Genomic DNA, 19117 nt, shown 5'->3' with positions numbered 1-19117 from the left:
GGTTAGACGAGTTTTCCTCTCCAACATACCGGCCGAGTGTTCGAGTTTCCTCCGCAATTGAGTGACTTTTTCATATTCAGCGGAGAGCCGGAAAGAGCAGCACTCGGATCGAGTTTGCTGAATTCAGCAGTTTGAATTGAGTGCCAAGTGGCTGATCTCCGGCTTTTCTTAGCCGCCGTTGCTTGCCTTGCAGACAGACGGCCACAAAAACCGAAAACGAGGCAAAAAAAGAATATACAGCAACGGAGAATAATCATAAAAAATTATTGAAATCAATTGTTAATTCAGCCAATGTCAGTTTGATACAGGCACACACTCGCACACTCGTACGTTCTCTGTTCGAACACTCGAACCGACAAAAAATTGACTGATTTTTCTTGATTTATGAGAGCAACCCCAGCAGTTGGTGGGTATGGTTGTTGTTACGTTTTTGTAATTGTAATTGTTGCTGGATTTTGTTGTTTTTTATATATATTTTTTTGGACCGGCTGGCAATCGAGATTTGTCGGGGAGATCTTGGGGCTTACTCATTATGGAGCTTGAATCCGAGCAGAGTCCGAATCTGAGTCGGAATCTGTTGTCGTTTTTTTCGCATGATCCGGATGGCCATATGTTGTAACCGCACTTTCAAACTTTCCCAAAAAAATAAATAAATACTGATGGCTACTAAGTTATATAGAAAATGATGACAGCAGAGGGAAGAATAATAATAATTCTTAAACAAAAGAGACACAGCTTTATTGGATTTATTTGCTAAAAATAGAGGTATTAATTTTCCAAAAATATCAGTCTTTACTTGTTAAATTTCTCACTTACCTTCCAAAACATTATCGCTAATCTTTAAGTTTATTTACTATTTATTTAATTCGTATTTAAAAATACAAAAAAACATATTTATAAGTCTGCCAAAAGCTTAAACTATCATAAATCTTAAAATAACATGAATGACCTACAAATAAACCGATTTCTTGTTGGCCTAGTCATCATACTTTATTATTATTTTCATTTTTCGATTTTAATAAATATTTATTTAGCTTTAATTAATATCCCCTCTGCAATTTCCAATTAAAATTTATAAAAATACAATGTCATACAAGGTAAAACAACACTCAAGATATAATCCATATAAAACATGATTTATAGCCGACATATGTTTTGGGGTTAGTTACCGCAGAGTTGCAACTAATGGGCCAGCTCTTATATAATTGTTTACCAAATAAGCACTCAAACGGGCAAGAAGTGAAACCCGTACTGAAATGAGGCTAAACCCTTGATTTGCTGTGCTATTATTTCGATCGCAACTGTATATATGGAGTGCTCCGTGAGCGCGTTGTAGTTGTACCTGTCGACGCCCGTTGAGTCGACAGGTGCTGATTAACCAAACACATCCCAGGCGATGCGTATCAGTCAGCCAGTTACCCAAGTTGTTTGGACGGGAATGGGATGGTATAGGATGGCATGGGATGGGATGGTACGAGATGAATCTCTCCTCCGGCCCGATATGGGCTCCGTTCTCAGGAAAACCCACACCCAAGCCTCCGTCTGAGCAAACTGCAGGTAGCCTACAAATTGTGTTGAAAGTTGACCGTGCAAACATCGTCTTGGTCTTGCTTTTTGGCCTTACCTCGCCTTCGCCCTCGTCCCGTCCCGTCCCATCTCACCTCACCTCAGCTATCAGGTCAGGTAAACAGTTAAATGCTGCAGAAGCGATATCTTCGGCTAGGATTTTGTTACAATCCTCGCTCAATTGTTTGTTCCTGCCTTGTACCTTTCTTTCTTTCTTTCCTCATTTCTTTCACTCGCTTTATGATTTTCTTTATCGGCCGATCGATCGATCAGGCCAGTTGGTGTAAGCCAGGAAGTGCTTGGCTCTGAAAGAACAGACCCAGAGCCAGGGATTGCACAATATGTTACCAGGATTGTCAGATGACACTTGGAAGAAATTTGGGTCAATATTTTCTTAAACGATTTTATAGAAACAGATTTTTGTTTATTTAAGTATTTATTTTAGGGATTAGGTGGACTATTTCAATATTCGTTTAATGACATTTGATATTTTTTTAATGAAACCAGAACAGGTTGGAAATTAATTAATAATAATATTTTAAAAACTGTTTACAAGGTCACATATTTTAAAGAATTTTCTTACAACAGTTCTCTAAGTTTATACATTTCTCCAAGTGCATACTATATCGTGGCACTTACATTCAGTATCCAAGGGATTTGTAATCCTATACAAGAGGCGGTCCTGCCGGCATTGATTTGATTTGATTAGATTAGTCGAGTGTATTGGCCCGGAGGTGCAGCTCGGTTCGGTTGGGTTCCCTATTTCCCTACGATGACTGATCGTTCTGGCTTCTCTTTCGTTTTTATTTGCGCAAAAATTTATTTTCTTTTGTAATCGTCTCGCTTGTCTCGGGTCTTGGGTTGCCAAAGACGTGCAATTCTCATATCTGTATCTCGTGGGTGCTGGGCGCTTGTGTCTCGTATATTGCTCATTGGGTCACAGTCACATGAGTCATGGAAATGATTCTTTTGTAGATACCAGTACTTTATTTTATTTTTTTATTTTTTCGCCAGCTGCCTCTTGCGAAAATTTCATTTGTTATGTTGTCTTGTAATTGGAATTGCTTTTTTTTTATTGTCCGAAGACAATGACCGCTTTGAGGGACGCCCCCGGCGTATGGTAAAAGGAAACCCTTGAGAGTAGCTGCCGAATGGAATAGTTAAGGATTAGGATATTGAATTCATCTGTTGGAATCGCTTGGGAAGATCTTTGGAGGATCCAGGGGAACTTCCTGTTTCTTCTGCCAAGATTACCGGGGTTGTTTGCGGATCTTATTGAAGGGATTGCCAAATATTGAGAAACAGGTGGGTTATCTTGAGTAATTGTTGGGTTAAGTTTAAACGCATCCTTGAGTTCACCTTGTTAGCACTAAAAATCATGAATATTTTCCCCCAAATCCCACATTTCTCATTCCAAGCACTCATTCAGCTTGGTTCCCGCCACTTTTTAGGGGTCTTTTTGTACCGCCCCGAGGGGAGTTTGCAATTAAATTCCCGGGCGATGACATGTCACGGCAATCGGCGATGGAATCCGTCAAGTGTCAGCGGCTGGAATAAATGAGAGAAGTCTGGGAAGTCGGCACCGAAAGCTGGTACCGCTAACAAATCGCCATCTCGCCCTCTCTCTTTCTGTCATCGTGTTCCTGTCTTTATCGGGCACTGAATAAGTTGCCATTGTTCTTAATTATAACGCGTTGTCATGTGAGCTTGCCATTCATTCATTCATTCCAGCACTCAATTCACTCGACTTCACTCCGTCCATCCATCCATCCAGCCAGCCGTCCATCCATCTCAGCTGTTCTTTACGGCTTGACGCCTAATAAAAATTAATTTAATAATCTCCAGTGGTGTGTGTGAAAGAGACGGCTTTTGGGGGCGAAAAAGAGTGCGAACGATTGCGGGTGAGCAGTTAACGCTTATGTAAACAGAGCCACCGAGGATGTGTGGATATCGCCTCGTATCTGCTGTGCAAAACATATTAATTAGCATTTCCAATTTCGTATGCATATCTCTCGCAACTATCTCGTGATGCAACGTTGCACACCCAAACGCAGATACTGCCCCTCATTCTCGGCCCCTCTTCCACAATGGAGCCACATTCGCGACGGTCAGCACGGTTTTTGCCTCATCTTGACTTTTTTCTTCCATTTTCTGCAGCCACTAAAGAACTTTGGCATTGCGTCTGGGCGCTGGGCGACTTAACGAGAGCGTAAAAGCGAAAACATCAAAATAAATAGCTCAAAAAATTAACAAGACAGCGTCAGCAGAGACGTCGACGTCAGCGTTTCGTTAGCGATACCCTGTAATCGAAGAGGGTTCGGGTGACCTTAACCCTTATTAATAAACTAAAAAAATATATAATTGAGTTCCAAGTCATTTTATTATATTTTTTTCAAAACAAAGAAACAAGAGTGTGTAGTCGCGTATACGTAATTTTATTTATTAACTCATTTGAAAAATCCTTTTTTAATGTCTTCACTATATAACACTTATATAATATATCTTTTTAAAAAATGTAGTACTATTTTACAATAATAAAAAACTTCGTTTTTATGTATCAAAGTTTTGGCAACTTTTGTTACGTATACGTAATATTTTTCAAAAATATGAAACTATATAGAAAATATTAATATTACCAATGAAATAAGATTAAGAAGATAAGAATAATTTGAAACCTCTTTAAGATAAGCTTAAAAAAGGTTTATAGAATATTAATTAAAACTACTTTTACTTAATTTTAAGAATTATTAAAAGTTCTTAAGCAAAGAACTAAAACAAAACCCCTACTAATGAGTATCTAGAAGTCGCAAAAAAAAAGGGTTCAATCCGTTACTACTGTTGTTTTGGTCTGAACCTGAGTCTGGGTCTGATTCTGAGACTAAAACCGAGGCTGATTTTGTGACGGAGGCCGAGGACACACCGGAGACCGGTGATGGCAAAGGGAAAGGGAACCTGGCTGGCTCTTTTGGTCTTGAGTGAGCTGAACTGACTGACAGACAGCCGCCGCGTTGTGGCAACTAATCGAAACGCGTTGCAGCTGCCTCTAGTCCGCCGGTTTTTCGCAGTCAAAGTGGTTGCCCAAGTTGTTGCACAGTCACACAGATACTCTCACACACACACACATACACAAAAAGAGGACGCACAACTCGAGAGCTTATAGATATTTTTAGGCGCGAGTGTTTACCTACAACGCTCTCCAAAAACTTGGCAGCACGACAGGCTCTAAAAAAATGAGAGGTCTGAGGGGAGTTCGACTTTTGCGTTCCGACTGGACGCACATCAAAAAGACCATAGACGACGTCAGACATGGACATGGACAAACAACAACAACAACACAAACACGCAACAACAGCAACAGTAACAGAAGCAGCAACATCGGAGACAGCAACAAACACACTGAGATCCAATTGTATTGTGCCCGAGGCCCGACGAATTGAAAGGATATGCTATACTCTACCATGTACGCAATGCAAACGAGGATGGCAGTCGGTAGTCAGGGCAGAGCTCTATATAATTTGATGAACAAACAAGGGACAGGCAGACAACCTTGGACCGAGACATGCCCCGAACTCAACTCCCCAACTAATCATCTACATATAGACACTTAAAAAAAATACAATAGGCCACTTGGGTCTATAAGAAACGATATTCCTACCCTTTGAGAATCTTAAAGAAAAATTTCCCAAAGTGTATGATATGCAAACTAGCCGTAAAGACTCGCCCTGCCTTTGGCCAACCCAGTTCATAATAATAATAAAAAAGAAACTACTTAAGTCCATCCAAATGGGCCTACAATTGACTCGATCTGACTGGCTGGTCCGGCCTGGTATGGGCTGGGCCCACAGACCAATTCAAATTAGCATAAGCAGACCAAAGTTGATTCATGCAATCCATTGGAATTAGTCAAATTATAACTCAACTGATTTTAATGGTGACTGGCAAATGACAGCCGTGCTGCCAGTTGGCGGGTTCTTAAAGTTCTCGCTCCGGTCCATATTTCTGCCGGCCATTCATAAGTTTTCGCCATTCGCGACCCGTGCCTCCAAAATGGTTAAAAGAAAAATGAAAAGGAAGTGGAAAGAGCCGAACAATGGCAAGCATTTGGCTTCTGTTAGTGGAGGGACGGGAATTAGTTTCAGTTCGGCTATAAATAAAGCTCATTTTATTCAATTAGGTTGAATGGAAGTCGTACTGTAGGTTGGCGAACTTCTTTCATGCTTAGAAGTCTCAGACTGATTTTGACTTATGGCTATAATCTCTTATCTATATTTTATGCTAAAATGTTGGACAATGGCCCAGTGATCTCATGGGCAATAAAGCCAATGATTCTTGACAAAATAGTGAGAGTAAAAATTAGTCATGGGAAGTATTAGATAAGGGATTGATATATTCCTTTTCATCCTTTAGTATAAAAACCTTATATAAAACTATCTTTTAATTTATCAATGCCTAATGACTGTCATTATCCCAAAGATACTTCCAATCGGACATTTAAATACAAATTTGAACAGAAATTCCACATAATCTATTTTAAAGCATTTTCCCTCCAATGAAAACCCGTTTAAATTCAAAGCCAGTTTATCTTATCCCATAAACCCAGTTATCTTCCACCTACTTTTGGATAAGAGTCCCGAAAGCCGTAGTGATGGTGGTTTTATTAATACCCCAACCCGGTGTAGCTCTATATCTTCACTAATATGTCATCTATTTGCAACTAAATGCAATTAAAAACCGAGAAAGACAAAAGAGCGTCAAATCTATGGTGGAAGATAGGGATCGCCATAGAAAAATACCGAAGCAATCAGGTTGAATCACATTTTAAAGTCGATCTCAAAGACTACTTGATGAGTGGTCAAAGTGAATCGAGATGGAGATGGAGATCGGGCCTTGGATCGTCGGCAGATTAAATTACCATGTTCCGAGGGGAATGAAGCGTTTCTTTTTCTGTTCTTCTGTTGGTGGGTTGCTAATTAAAAGCGAGTAAAACTCAAACGAAATAAAATAAATTCCCCCATGGGCTGGAATGGAATGGGAAGAAAAGGGTAATAATTTCACAGACATTTCACATAAATAACATCAATCGAGAGCGCAGGCGACTTCAACGAACTTCTTCTAGGAATTCGAATCTCTGGGCCCACAAAGCAAACGTTTTTCAGTTTTTCAGTTTTTTTTTTCGTTTGAGGAGTGGAAACATCATTAACATGTCGTAGATACGCGATGAGATTTCGTTGTTCTTTTTTTTTGTATTTTGGGTGTTGTAGGAGAAGAAGATTCTTTACCTTTATTTTGTTTTATATCTAACTGATTAACAATCGACATGCATTGTTGTTGGGTTGCTGCTGATGTTGCCGTTGTTGTTGCTCCTATCAGTCAGTCGAGGCGTTAAGGCCAAAATGTTGAGTGAGGTTGCCCCATAGACCCATAGCTCGTATATCTCGATCGCGTTCGATCGCCGTCATCATCATCAGTATATCTCTTCTCCGGTTCGTTTCGTGTGAAGCTGCATCAGTTGGAAATTTTATTTTGTTTTCTTCTCTTATTTTTTTTGTTGCTGTATCTTTTGAGAGGCAACAGGTTAACACGCCAGGTTAAACTGACCCTAGAAGACCGCAAACTCTTGTTGCCTTGGCCCCGAACATTTTTGATTGCTTTTTTAATGTTTCCAATTTATACGAATCATTGTTGTTTTATAGTCCGCCACGAGAGTCCATAATTTAGCCAGAAGAGCCTCAGACGGCGAAAAGAAAGAACGAAGCCCGCAATAAAAACAAGACAACGTACAAAAGATGGAAAAAAAATTGTTTTAAGAAAAATTACAAAATAAATAGCAAGTTCTTCTCATCTCTCTGGCTCTTCGGCGATCTCCTTCAGATGTCATAAAGTCAAAATGCTTTTGTCGGCATCATTCCCATTGATTTCTGTTACGCACTGTGGCAATGTTTTTAATTAGACAGTTTTGATGTTTGCGTCAATTGTCAATTGGAATTGGTATCGGAATTGGTATTGCAATTGGAATCGGTAATGGAGGAAGCCACTAACCAGCAGCCAGCAGCCAACAGCCAGGAGCCAAAAGCCAGAAGCCACAAGCCAGTCAGAGGATCCTTTTACAAGCCTCCGGCTTAGACGCCTGGACCAAAAAAGGCGACGGCGTTGTCGCCAACTTTGGCCAACAAATCTGTGTCAAGGCATGGGGCAACAAGCAACATGCAACATGCAGCAGGCGCAGGCAGTAGCGGGCAGTAGGCAGCCGGCAGTAAGCAGCATTCAGCCCGATGTTGAGCGGATGATCTGAAGCGCGACAAGTGATTGCCATCAGTTGTCAGGCCGCTATCGTTGATCACAATGTCAACAGCAACAGCAGCAACAGCAACAGCAACAGCAGCAGCAACTGCAACAACAGGCAGACAGTCAGACTGGCGACGGCATATTCCCGTGGGGAGCTGCATTTAAAAGGCATTTAAGCCACAAAATCTCAAGCAACAGTAGCTGCAGCTCCACCACCAACAATTACTGCAACAAGGGGAGATCATTTAGGGCTGCGAGTCCAACACAGGGAATAATTAAATACTCTACTTTAGATTAAAAAGACATAGATGATTCAAAAGTAACAAAACATTTAGAAACTCTACATAAACAATAAAAATATTGAAGATATATATTAGACCCCCTACCTAAGCCATAAAAAACGCCTATGCAGTCATTAGCATTATCTAAAAAATTCTCTAAAAATAGTATTTACAACAAAGGTCTCCCTATCTACATATTATAAAACAATAAAATATATGGCCAGGCTTTCCTTATGCTAATTGAAATGCTAGGGTTATTAATCCAGGGCCAAACCCAATTATAAAGTGACCGAGCCCGGAGGGGAAAGGGCTGAATAAACCACTATAAACAAAAAATGAGAACCACAATAAAGCCTGATGCCGCCAACTGGTGGACTTGGTGGCAGCCACAGTGCCGCAGTAGCAGAAGCAATAGCAACAGCAGCTGGGAGCTGGGAGCTAACTTTCGTGACATGACAATTTCGATGACGATGATGATGAGCTGGGATAAACTGAGCTGAACTGTAGTGGAGTGGAGTGGAGTCAAGTTGAGCCAGGGAGCTTGGACCGATCAAGATCAAGGGGGTGACCAACCTTGGTTTTGGCTTTATTGCACTGAAACAAATACAACCAATTACAAGCCCTAATTTAAGCCTTAAAAATCTCTTCCAAATTATTTTATTAAAAAACTCCATTTATAATAAATATATGTATCATATTATTTATTTTAAATAACTAAAAACCCTGCTAATCACAATACCAAATTGTAATTTATTGTGTGGTTGCTGCTGTTGTGGCTGCAACATGATGATGTTGTCGGTTGACAGTGACGATGACGATGAGGCAGATGACTGAAGCTGAGACTGAGACTGGTACTGAAACTGAGGATTGGAGATTGAGGTATGAGGTATGAGGACTGAGGGCTGAGACTGGGACGACACACCACGTTGACGATATGATAGACGCACTCATCACATCAGATCACATCACATCAGGCCGTGGACGTGCGCGTTGATTGTCACATCGTTCCATCGTTGAATCTTGGCTACCGAATTGGATGGATCGGCATGCGGGCACTGAAAATTGCAATTTGCCGTCATTTTGTAATGAGGGAGCGCCAACCGCCAACCGGCAACCGGCAACTGGTAACCGGCAAACCGACAACCCGGCAACCGACAACCCGACAACCGACATCCTCGTCTTCGTCGTCGTTCAACAAAATTATGGCAAATTGTTTATGGGGTGTTTAAATGGCCCTGCAACTGCTCTGTTGTTTCTGGTGCTGCTTCTTATGCTTCATACTTATGCTGTTGTGTGCCCCTGACTTTGAGACTATAATTTTATTTGTAAATAAATTCATGTGGAAAACCAACAGAGGTTAGGCCATGGAAACGCCTAAGCAGCAAGTGAGAGATAAAGAGAGGTGGTTCTAAAGTCATTAATCATTTTCTCCCTCAACTAGCCATCAGGCAAGCCAACAACATCGGGTATCCCTCGTGCGTGTGTGTATTTAACTAACTCATTATAAGGCAGGAATCCCTAACATGCAATTAAATAACGTGGGTCTAATCCTAATGAGACGACAGGCACTATGTCATGTACAAAAGTTGCTGCCGCTGCTGCTGCGTCTGCAACTCGCCCCGTTTTCCATGCAACATTTGCGTTTGCGCAGGCGCGTTCGCTTCGACTCTGTTTTCGAATAGGGAGCCGAGCCTTCCTCCACGCATGAGTGAAAGCTGCGATTTGAAAGATCGTAAAGTGGAGAACATACATAGAAGAAATGAAAACTAGAACCACCGGCCAAAAACAAACACGTGTTCCGGGCCAATTGCATTGGGCATGAATTTTTCCAGCCAGCGAGAGATTGGTGCTGTCAGAGGCCTAAAGGAAAAATTAATCATATTTGATTCTGAGCTGGAGAAATATGTGGTTGAATTCTTGTGGGCTGTTCCGGGAAAGAGCAGTCTTTTGTGTATGGGCTGTGTTGTTGATCATTAGGGAAATCTACGTTAGGTGAACTGGAGGAAGTGAAGAATCGTGTTTCACCATCACCTTTCTTTTTCTCCGGAGGGGGGAAGCTACAAGCTTAGTCAACGAATATTGATTCATAAAGATCAGTGGATCTTCGGTTGATTAATTAGTCACTTTTAGCCAGAGGAAAATCTTGATCGATTGGCTGGGGCACAGCTTAATTGTTGTTGATATTGAGAAAAATACGGGAAATGCGATTAGAAGAATATATTAGAAAGATTCGTGTAGAATTGGAATTAACTAACGCAAGAAGATTCAATAAGAAACATTAATCATTGTATGAATGACAAAGATACCAAGTAACTACTAGATTTCTAACCCTTTTCTCTAGGTATACTCTTTCTTCTTAAACCCTTAAGCCTACCAACTACTGATCCCTTTCCTTTATCCCAAATATGGATAACCACCTACTAAGTAGCAAAAATATTTCTCTTACTTTTATGACACACACATAAAGTAATCGGACCAATATCCATACTAATCCCTTACTGATCACTTTGGTCGGGGATTTCGGAAAGGAGACAAAACCCTTCCTGGCGACCTTGCTTTAACTGTTTGTTGACTTTGGCCCACCATTGACCGGCGGGATCTATTTTGCATGTTCTGCTTCCGTGTAAGGTCGTCGGGATCATTACAACACCCATTGTCATCCGGCGTAATTGGGCCAGCGTTAAAGTTGAAGGAGTAATCCCTGGCGATCCTGTGAGACACAACCCACGCCGAATTCTCGGATAACTAATGATCCGCGGGCGGAGCTACAACTACAGTGCATTTCTGTGGAAGTTCTTTTACGATCCGCAGCACCCAAGTGGGTTGGGAACCCTAATTGCCGGGAAAGGTAAAGGGATCGGCGAGGACGGGTCGTAAAAATTACAACCGCAGGATTTCCTCTGTCAGCGCAACCATTAATCCCGGTTCTTGGTTCTTTTCGGAGTTTCCAGTTTTGGTTCTGGTTCTGGTTTTCAGATACTGATTCGTTCCTTAACTGCTTGAAAACGCCCTTGTAAAGTGTTTCTTTTATTTCGGATTTTGTTTGGTGCCAGTGATGCAATGTTGGCCCTTTTCAAAAGGTTACTTCTTTAAAAGTCAGGTAGAAATATATTTTTCTATAAAATTTTTTCTTTAAAATATATTCCATTAATTTTGTTGTCTATTCTTTTAATTAAAATTATCCTGGCATCACTGTTACAAAAAATAAAAGAATGATGCAGGTCGGCTATGGGACTCCTCTGTCGGCGGTTAGGCTCTAATAATTGTGTTCATTATGAATTAATTTAATTTGAGATCGGTGAGGGGATCAGGGCTGGCCAGAAGTGAAAAGGTTTGCCCTCGAAAAGCCAATGGGGGGGCGCCACGGATTGTGTCAAAGATATGCGACGCATGCGGCGCAAAGTTCCGCCAAATGCACAGTTGGTAGTCGATTCGGATCGTTTCAGATCGGAGCATTTTTTTTTTTGGGTGCTCTTTGGGGTATTTGGAATTTTTATATATCACTTCATAACCCAATTTTTAAAGCGGGCTACAGGTTTCTGTGGCTTCTCCCCTTTGCTCTTTAATTTTGTGTGAATTTCATATTTCATTTTGTATTTCGTTGGTGTCTTGGTGCTTTTGAACGGAAAAAGGTCAAACACACGCAAAATTCGTTCACAATCTTTCGCTTTTGCCTGCCCGCAGACAATTTTAATGCTGATTTAAGGGGGGGATTACACTGGGTAGCCCGAAAGGGGGGGGAGCTCTGTGAAACAAGGCAAGAGTTTATCGCATCCCAGAAACTCTCAGGCAACGTTGCGTGTTTGGCCGGCTTTGACCCAAAATAAAGTTGGCATTTTGAGTGTTTTATTGCATGGACACAAGTTTCAAGCAATCAACAAAGCGACTGATCAAATGCAAGATCATCCAAATGGGACAGCCAACAGCCAAAGTGTATCCATGTTTCTGGTTCCATTCCATCCTCCATCCTCCGAGGGGCTGGAGTTCAGGGGGCTCTCAAGAAATATGTTTATAAACATGCACATTTGGCACGCGATCATCAATTTTTGGTTCGTAACTGCCCCATGCGTACTGTTTATATACACAATTTTTAGAGTCTGCATCTTGTGGCCTTTTTCTTAGCCCGGCTTACACTCCACACTCCACAGTTGCAGTCGGGCTGGAAAAATTGTTTGGGTTAATATTATATGTGATAGATAATGGTTATTGATATGTGAAAAATGGGGAGAAAGTCGAGAAGAATTCTTGGCTGGAAAGCAAGTTTCAATTTGCTTGGATCGAGAGATTAAACGATTAATAGAAAGGAAAAGGCAATGCCACGACCATGAAACTTATTCGAAAGGAAAGGCCTTTTTCCGATTAAATCTGACACTTGCTTACCAGCAGGTAGTGGTACAAATTTCAAGAGGAGGATCCACTGTTTAGTGAAAATAATTCACCTCTCCAAAACAAGTTCATTCAACTCGGACAATCTTAATGCAATTAGAAAACAATAAGTCGGTTTCAAATTTGATTTCATGCATTAATTACAAAAATATATCTACCAACGCATCCTCCCAGGTCCACAGATCCCAGAAGAACAAAAGACTGGGAGGCAGAAAAAAAAACTGAAAGAACAATTACAGTGTTTCTCATTCCAGAGATTGTTGATCAGTGTTGATTCCTTACCTTAATTGTTACACAATGATCAGGCTGAATCTCTCTGGCTCTGGCTCTGGCTCTGGATGTGGATGTGGCTGTGGGTCTCTTGCTGGTTACCCACCAATTATAAAGGCCGATTAGATAACCAGAAAGGCGACCCCCTGCCTCTGCCTGTGGCCCATCATCATGTTTTATTGTTTGCTCGAATCTCCAACTCCAACCTCCAGCTCGGATCGGATCCCCAACGTTTGTGGCACTGTTTTTGGAGGTCCCCAGACGACAACCAAAATGTTCAACTCATTCGATGCCATTTAGAGCAACAATAGAGAGCACAAGCCTGGTAAAATGTAAACAGAAACACCGGCTTACGTATCGATACGAAAATGAGCAATAACCCAGGCTGGTGGAATAAAAAATTCAGAGGAAAGGGTAGCAACCCAAAAAAAAAACGCAGACAGCAGAAATTATACTGTGCTCCAATCGAGGGACCCAAGTAAAGTGGGATTGAGGCTCGAAGCGACCTTCTCTTTGGATAAAACAACAAGCATACCCAAATATGCGATCATTACTCATGCGCGATTTCACAATAAATCAACGAGACGTGTTCACAATAATTTTATTCAACTTATTTTCTTGTCGGTTGGTCTCCGGGCTGCCCTGGCCAGGCCAGGCCGACCAGTACGGACCAATACGGGACTCCTCTGGCTCCACCGCTCCACCCAGTTCTGTGGTCTTGGCCGCCGCTCTTGTGTCGATTGTTATTATCCCGTATCTGTGTGAGGCAATCTGCGGGTGTATTGGTTTTGGCCAGGCCACCAAAAGGAGCGCAGGCTTTCATGTTGTTGTCGGCAACAATGAAACCGTTTTTCGTTACCAGCAATGCCCCGGCAATGTGTTTGCTAAATATGCAAAGCACCAGAACTCACCGGGGCAGCCAACCTGGTGGCAGTTGCAGCAAGTCGCGCTGTTGCCAGTTGCTAGTTGCAAGTTGCAAGTTGCTGGTTCTGTGTCTGTTTCTTCATTTTTTTCTGCGGTTCCTGTTGCGGGCTGGCTATTATTACACCCAAAAAAAGGTCAATCAATCAAGGTCCTAGATCAAGGATTTAATGTAACTTTATTTTAAAACAGGTTAGTCTTTCGAAAGTCTTTGATATTATAAGCTATATTTCTTTAAGATATATTTGGGCCTATCCTTAAAAACCCTTTTTAAGAGCATCTTTTTTCTGAGTGGTCCAATAGCTTTCAGTGGCGTTGGCGTCGACTTCGTGATGTGACGCTTCCCACTCCATGGAGAGCAGGCTCCTTCGCATCGAGCGCCGCCGTCTTTGGGTGGAGTGCAACTATTTTCATGTCGCGGATCGTGATGAAGTTAGGTGCATGGGCCACGCAATCCCATCGAACTCCGATGCCAAATACTGGCATCATGTGAGCCACCGAACCATCGAGCCACTGAGCCACCGATCATTTGCAAATTGTCTGCAGACACAAGAAGAGGAAGCCACACGATTTAATTGTTACGCACATTGACAGCACTTTCCAGGGGGGGGTTGCCGGGGCGGACCAGGGGCATTGTCTGGACCCGGGTTATGAGACCATTGAAAATGCCAGCCAATGCTAAAAAGGCAAGCTCGGTGGGTTCGCCATTAGCTGGTTAGTCAGAATTGCCCTTTTGCCTGGACTTCCATTCCAAGTAAGGATTGTTGCTAGAAAAGAGTCTTAAAATCAAATGGCTAGTTTTTTATTATTCTGAAAAATATATTTTCTAAGAATTACTGATATCAGCGAACTTCCCACCCTCCAATAGATATAGTCGCGTGTCAAATTTGTAGATCAAGAGCAATTGTGTCAAAGAGGAGATAAGTGATCAACACGAAAAGATCTCTGAATGAAGTAATCATTTAAGCAGAATAGATAGATCAGTTCGGTGAGATCTTTAAATGAAATGATCTTGTCTCGATCACAACTCGAGTGTTTACAAAATAAAGACCATTGGCATTGATCGAGTGTGACAAAGTGACAAAAAGCAAGTGTGGCATTGTGGATGATTGGAAAATGATTGATCGTTCGATATGAAAATACTACTGTTTCAGCAAGAGATACAATCAATGAAATAGATTTAATTATGAAGCAATTATAGCATCACGAAGACCAGCCTTATACCTCATGAGTCATAAATCCACAGTCGAGTAAGAAAATGAAGAAAAATTGAATAATCTCTGAGCGATTCGAAATATGCGGCACTTGTGTATAGGGCATGAAAGCTTCGTCGTGTCGCATACTTTGCATTTCGAACATGTTTTATAAATAACGCTTCCCAGACCCTCCAAGCTTCAGCTCACATCCTCAGCCCCAGCCCCATCTTCATAGAGAAGCGAAAAAAAGAATAAAGTGCGACGATCTGGTCGTAGTTGCGGCTCAAGAACATGGATTTCGTTTTAAAAATCGTGTCTTGTTGGCTGCCTCGCTTCAGCCACAAAACAAAAGGGTAGCAAAAATATGCAACATAGTTCGTGCGGCAAAAGGCGAAAAGTGGCAAGAGGATAGTGTGGCGGCCGGCTCTAGTGTTGATGCCTCAGAACGCAGATCAACTTTTTGGCGTCTCTCAAAGGAGGCAGCCATACCCCCAATTACCCCGCCAGTCCACTGTCTCGAAGGTTCCTGGCTAATATGCATGCAATCAGCCATGCCAGGCAGTTCACGAAAATATGTTTGGCTTGTAAACGTTTGCCACGCAAAAACCAATAGATCAGGAATCCATGGCTGGTCCTGTTCCTCCCCGCAAAAAAATGGGATACACTTCCAAGGAGGTTCTTTGGACTAACAGATACTCAGTAGCTATACTAGATGCCTTTTCCTTACAGAAATATATGAAAAGGATGTAGTTTTGAGGGAGGAACATACCCTTAGCATACCCTTGGAAAAAGGAAGCACTCGACTAATATCCATCCATGGCCAATCTGAGTTTCCTCTCTAATCTTCTAGCTGTAGGATGACACATATTTTGCTTAACGAATGTCACACAGCATCGATGACTCTTCCTGGTGTTTGGTGTTTGGGGCACGTACAGCGATGATGTTGCAGTTGCTGGGTTGGCTTGGTTGGCTGGGTTGGCTGGGCTGGTTGCTGCTACTTTTGCTTCTGTTGTCAGAGGCCTCAACTGCTACTGTCAAAGTCACGTTTTAATGTAACGCTGCTGCTGCTGCTGCTGGTGATGCTGCTTCTGCTTGTACTTGTGCTGCCTTGACTTGAGCCGGCTTGGTTTGGGCTCTGAAATATTGAGATTGAGTTACGAGCAGCCAACAACTTTTGTCAACACGCGAAGCTGCATAAATGCCGCTTAAATGGCATAAAATATGCATATGCATTCGCCAGTGCGCTCCTCCGGGTTGCCAGGGGTTTCCAAGCTGCCAGGTTGGCAGTTACCAGTTACCAGCCAACTACCAGTTAGCCAAGTTACTTGGCCAGTTATCGCACCACGCTCAACATATTTCAAAGTTACACGACCATAAGGTAGACGACGGCACCGGCCCGGGGAATGCCGGTAAGGGGTAAGCGACTTGGTCGACACGCCCTTAGTTAGTTAGTCGCCGTCGCCGTCGCCTTGGCTGTCTGTCCATTTGAAAACTCTGCAACTCAGAAACTCTGTAGCTATGTGGCCAGTTTTTGCCCCAGAGGGCTACACCCCCTTCCTTGCCACCGCATAGCACTCTAGTGTTCCGCCCTCCTCCCCCTTTTTCGAAACAGTACAAAAATTCTTTGTAATTTGCGTTTTTCACACCCATTTGATGTAGCACCAGGTCTTAATCTTAATCCCTGCCACCAAAACAGCTAACTACCATATAATACCGATGGTCGGTGGTTGGTTGGAGGGGTTACCTGGACCTCTGACCATCATAAATCGATGGTGTTGGCATGATATCCGACAACTCCGGGCATTCCAGGTCGTAATCCAACTCCTTCTGGCCACTGGGAAAAACTGTCATGTTTTTGTGTTTTTTGTTTTTGTTTTCTGCTGAGCTGAGCTGAACTGAGGGTTGGCAGCCCTGAGTGAAATACGATCAGATAGCTATATCAAACGGAGTAATTATAAGTGGGAGAGCTGGATTCGAGATTGATACATCCACCTCGGGAGTACAAAGAAAATGCGGGCAAAATGAGGGGGTAATGTCGAGGTTAATTGTTCCTGACTCTTTAAGTTTCAGATAAGACATCTCCGCAAGAACAGAAAACAAATTACTGGGTAATGCCAAAATTGTGCTGGTATTAAAGGTATTATTTAGGGAAGTTATTAAACACTCTAGAACCTTCAAACTCTCATTTTAATATTACTATTTTATGGAGTACTTATCTTTAAACATTTATTTATTTTACTGCCTAAAGTTATAGAGTTGCCTGTGAATCCAAATCCAATCACCTGCGACCAATTAAGATCGGCAGGATTAGACGAGATTACATTTACATTATCGAACATGGCTTATTTATGGCGCTGATAAACCTTTAGCCTACTCATATTTTTAGCAAGCTACATGGACTCCTCTGGGTAATTTTCATACCTGATGCCAGCCAGGATCGCCGCTGCCTTTCAGTCTCATCAATTGCTTTGTCAAACCTTGAAGCCTCGAAGCTAAAACCTGGACCTGGTCGATGGTCGACGGAGAAAAAGCAAATCAACTTTCAGCACAAATCAGCACAAGGCCCAAGCCCCGGTTATCAAAGTAATTGCCAATTGCTGATGTTGCTGCTTTCGTGGTAGTTGTCTTAGTTGCTGTTGTTAACTGGAGACTATCCTTATAACAACGTACCATAGCATATGCTATTTTCTGGATATGAGGTACAAGTTTATGTATGTCTGGACTCCGATGAGCCACCACCATTCCCATATAGCCCGCAGCCTGATAAAACTCAATACTTTTGTGTGTTTATGGCCAATCAGAAATCATGCCCATGCCCACCTCTATACACTCTGCACTATACTCTATACTATATGCATAAGCAGATCTCTCCTTCGATTTTTCCCTATAGCCTCTCCTGGAAAAGAAAAAGAAAAAAGTAAACCCCACCCCGCATTGAAAACGAGTGTCATTTTTAGCCAATTTCGCTGCAGTTGCGTGGCATGAAAACTCAATGGAGTGGACACGAGTCTCGGACGCAGGGACTCGGGGACTCCATGGGCTGGCTAACTTGCCACAGCAACTGCAGCAACAAAGAGCTGAGGAAGCAGAAAAAAAAAGTGCGAACGCGTTAACTACATGGCGTCGCCAATCTTAGCTGGAAAACGTACGACAAGACAAGACAAGCCAATTGCCGGCCCCAGCCCCGGCCCTCTAGCTCTCGGAAAGCTGCACTCCAAGAAAAAAGGATAATAAATATTTAAGGTTTTTACATTCATTTTTAAGTGAGGACACCATTGTTAAAGTTATAAATAATTGTACATCGTAATTCAACCAGGCGTTTACTTCATGGAGCTGATAACCTTCAAATAAAAATATTGCGTATACGCATCATAAGCTTTACGTTCTTTAAAATAATATTGTATATATAGAGCCTTTTGAATTGGGTTACCAATATTAATATAGTTATTTTATAACAAATATAGTTACCCTTTAAATGGCCCTAAAAATTTCCCAAAGTGTAATAGCTGGCAGTGCAGTGAAGCGTACCAAGCCGAGCTGAGCTGAGCTGGGCTGGGAATGCTAACTGGAGAACTGGAGCTAACCCAGGGCTCCACGAGCGGATAGGTGGCCATGGAGGTGGCGACGGGGAAGGAGCCTGCACAGTAGCGCCCGCGGCCCAATAAGTGTGTGAAATAAACAATGTGCACACGTTACCCTCCCCGGCTTGGACACTCATCCCCGCTCTGGGCCACCAGTCCATGTGTTGGCTTGTATGTACATTTTTGTGCTCGACGAGACAACAACAACAGCGCAAAAAATACGAAGAAAAATAAATAAATAAATTGCAACATTGGCAGCATATTTTTACACCTCTCCTCCTCGGCTTTTGCAGCCAAAAAGCCCACGGATTCATGGCCATTCCAAGGATGGATCGAGGATTGCATAGGATGGATGGGGGCTAAGCCAAGATGACGAGGACATAAATGAAAATAAAATCGGTGTGGACGGAAAGCAACGCACTTTTAATAAGCAATGGCAAATGGGTTAAATGGTGTATAATTAGGAGGGCAGTGAGTTGGTAACAAGTTGGCCTTTGGGGGATAAGTTGATGTGATGGATTTATGAGAAAATCTCAGGGCCTGAAGAAGTGGCTAAAAATTCCTTTATGAGCTTTAACAAAAAATGATTGGTACAATACCTTTTAAGATCAAATTCCTATAGAGTCTTTTT

General features: G+C 42.2%; 1 long non-coding RNA gene across 1 annotated transcript; it reads right to left on the bottom strand.

Annotated features, from left to right (window-relative positions):
* Window positions 1-7344: 7344 nt before the first annotated feature.
* On the bottom strand, window positions 7345-8203 carry LOC138926373 (uncharacterized). Its single transcript, XR_011442860.1, has 2 exons — window positions 8140-8203; window positions 7345-8076 (listed from the first exon to the last, which is right to left on the bottom strand). It is a non-coding gene; the product is annotated as an uncharacterized lncRNA (long non-coding RNA).
* Between the last annotated feature and the right edge of the window lie 10914 nt (window positions 8204-19117).

The sequence above is a fragment of the Drosophila bipectinata genome, chromosome 3L, assembly GCF_030179905.1.
Source record: "Drosophila bipectinata strain 14024-0381.07 chromosome 3L, DbipHiC1v2, whole genome shotgun sequence".
NCBI classification, from domain to species: Eukaryota; Metazoa; Arthropoda; class Insecta; order Diptera; family Drosophilidae; genus Drosophila; species Drosophila bipectinata.
Note: the sequence above shows the minus strand (reverse complement) of the source record. Positions and strands in the feature narration are given on the sequence as shown.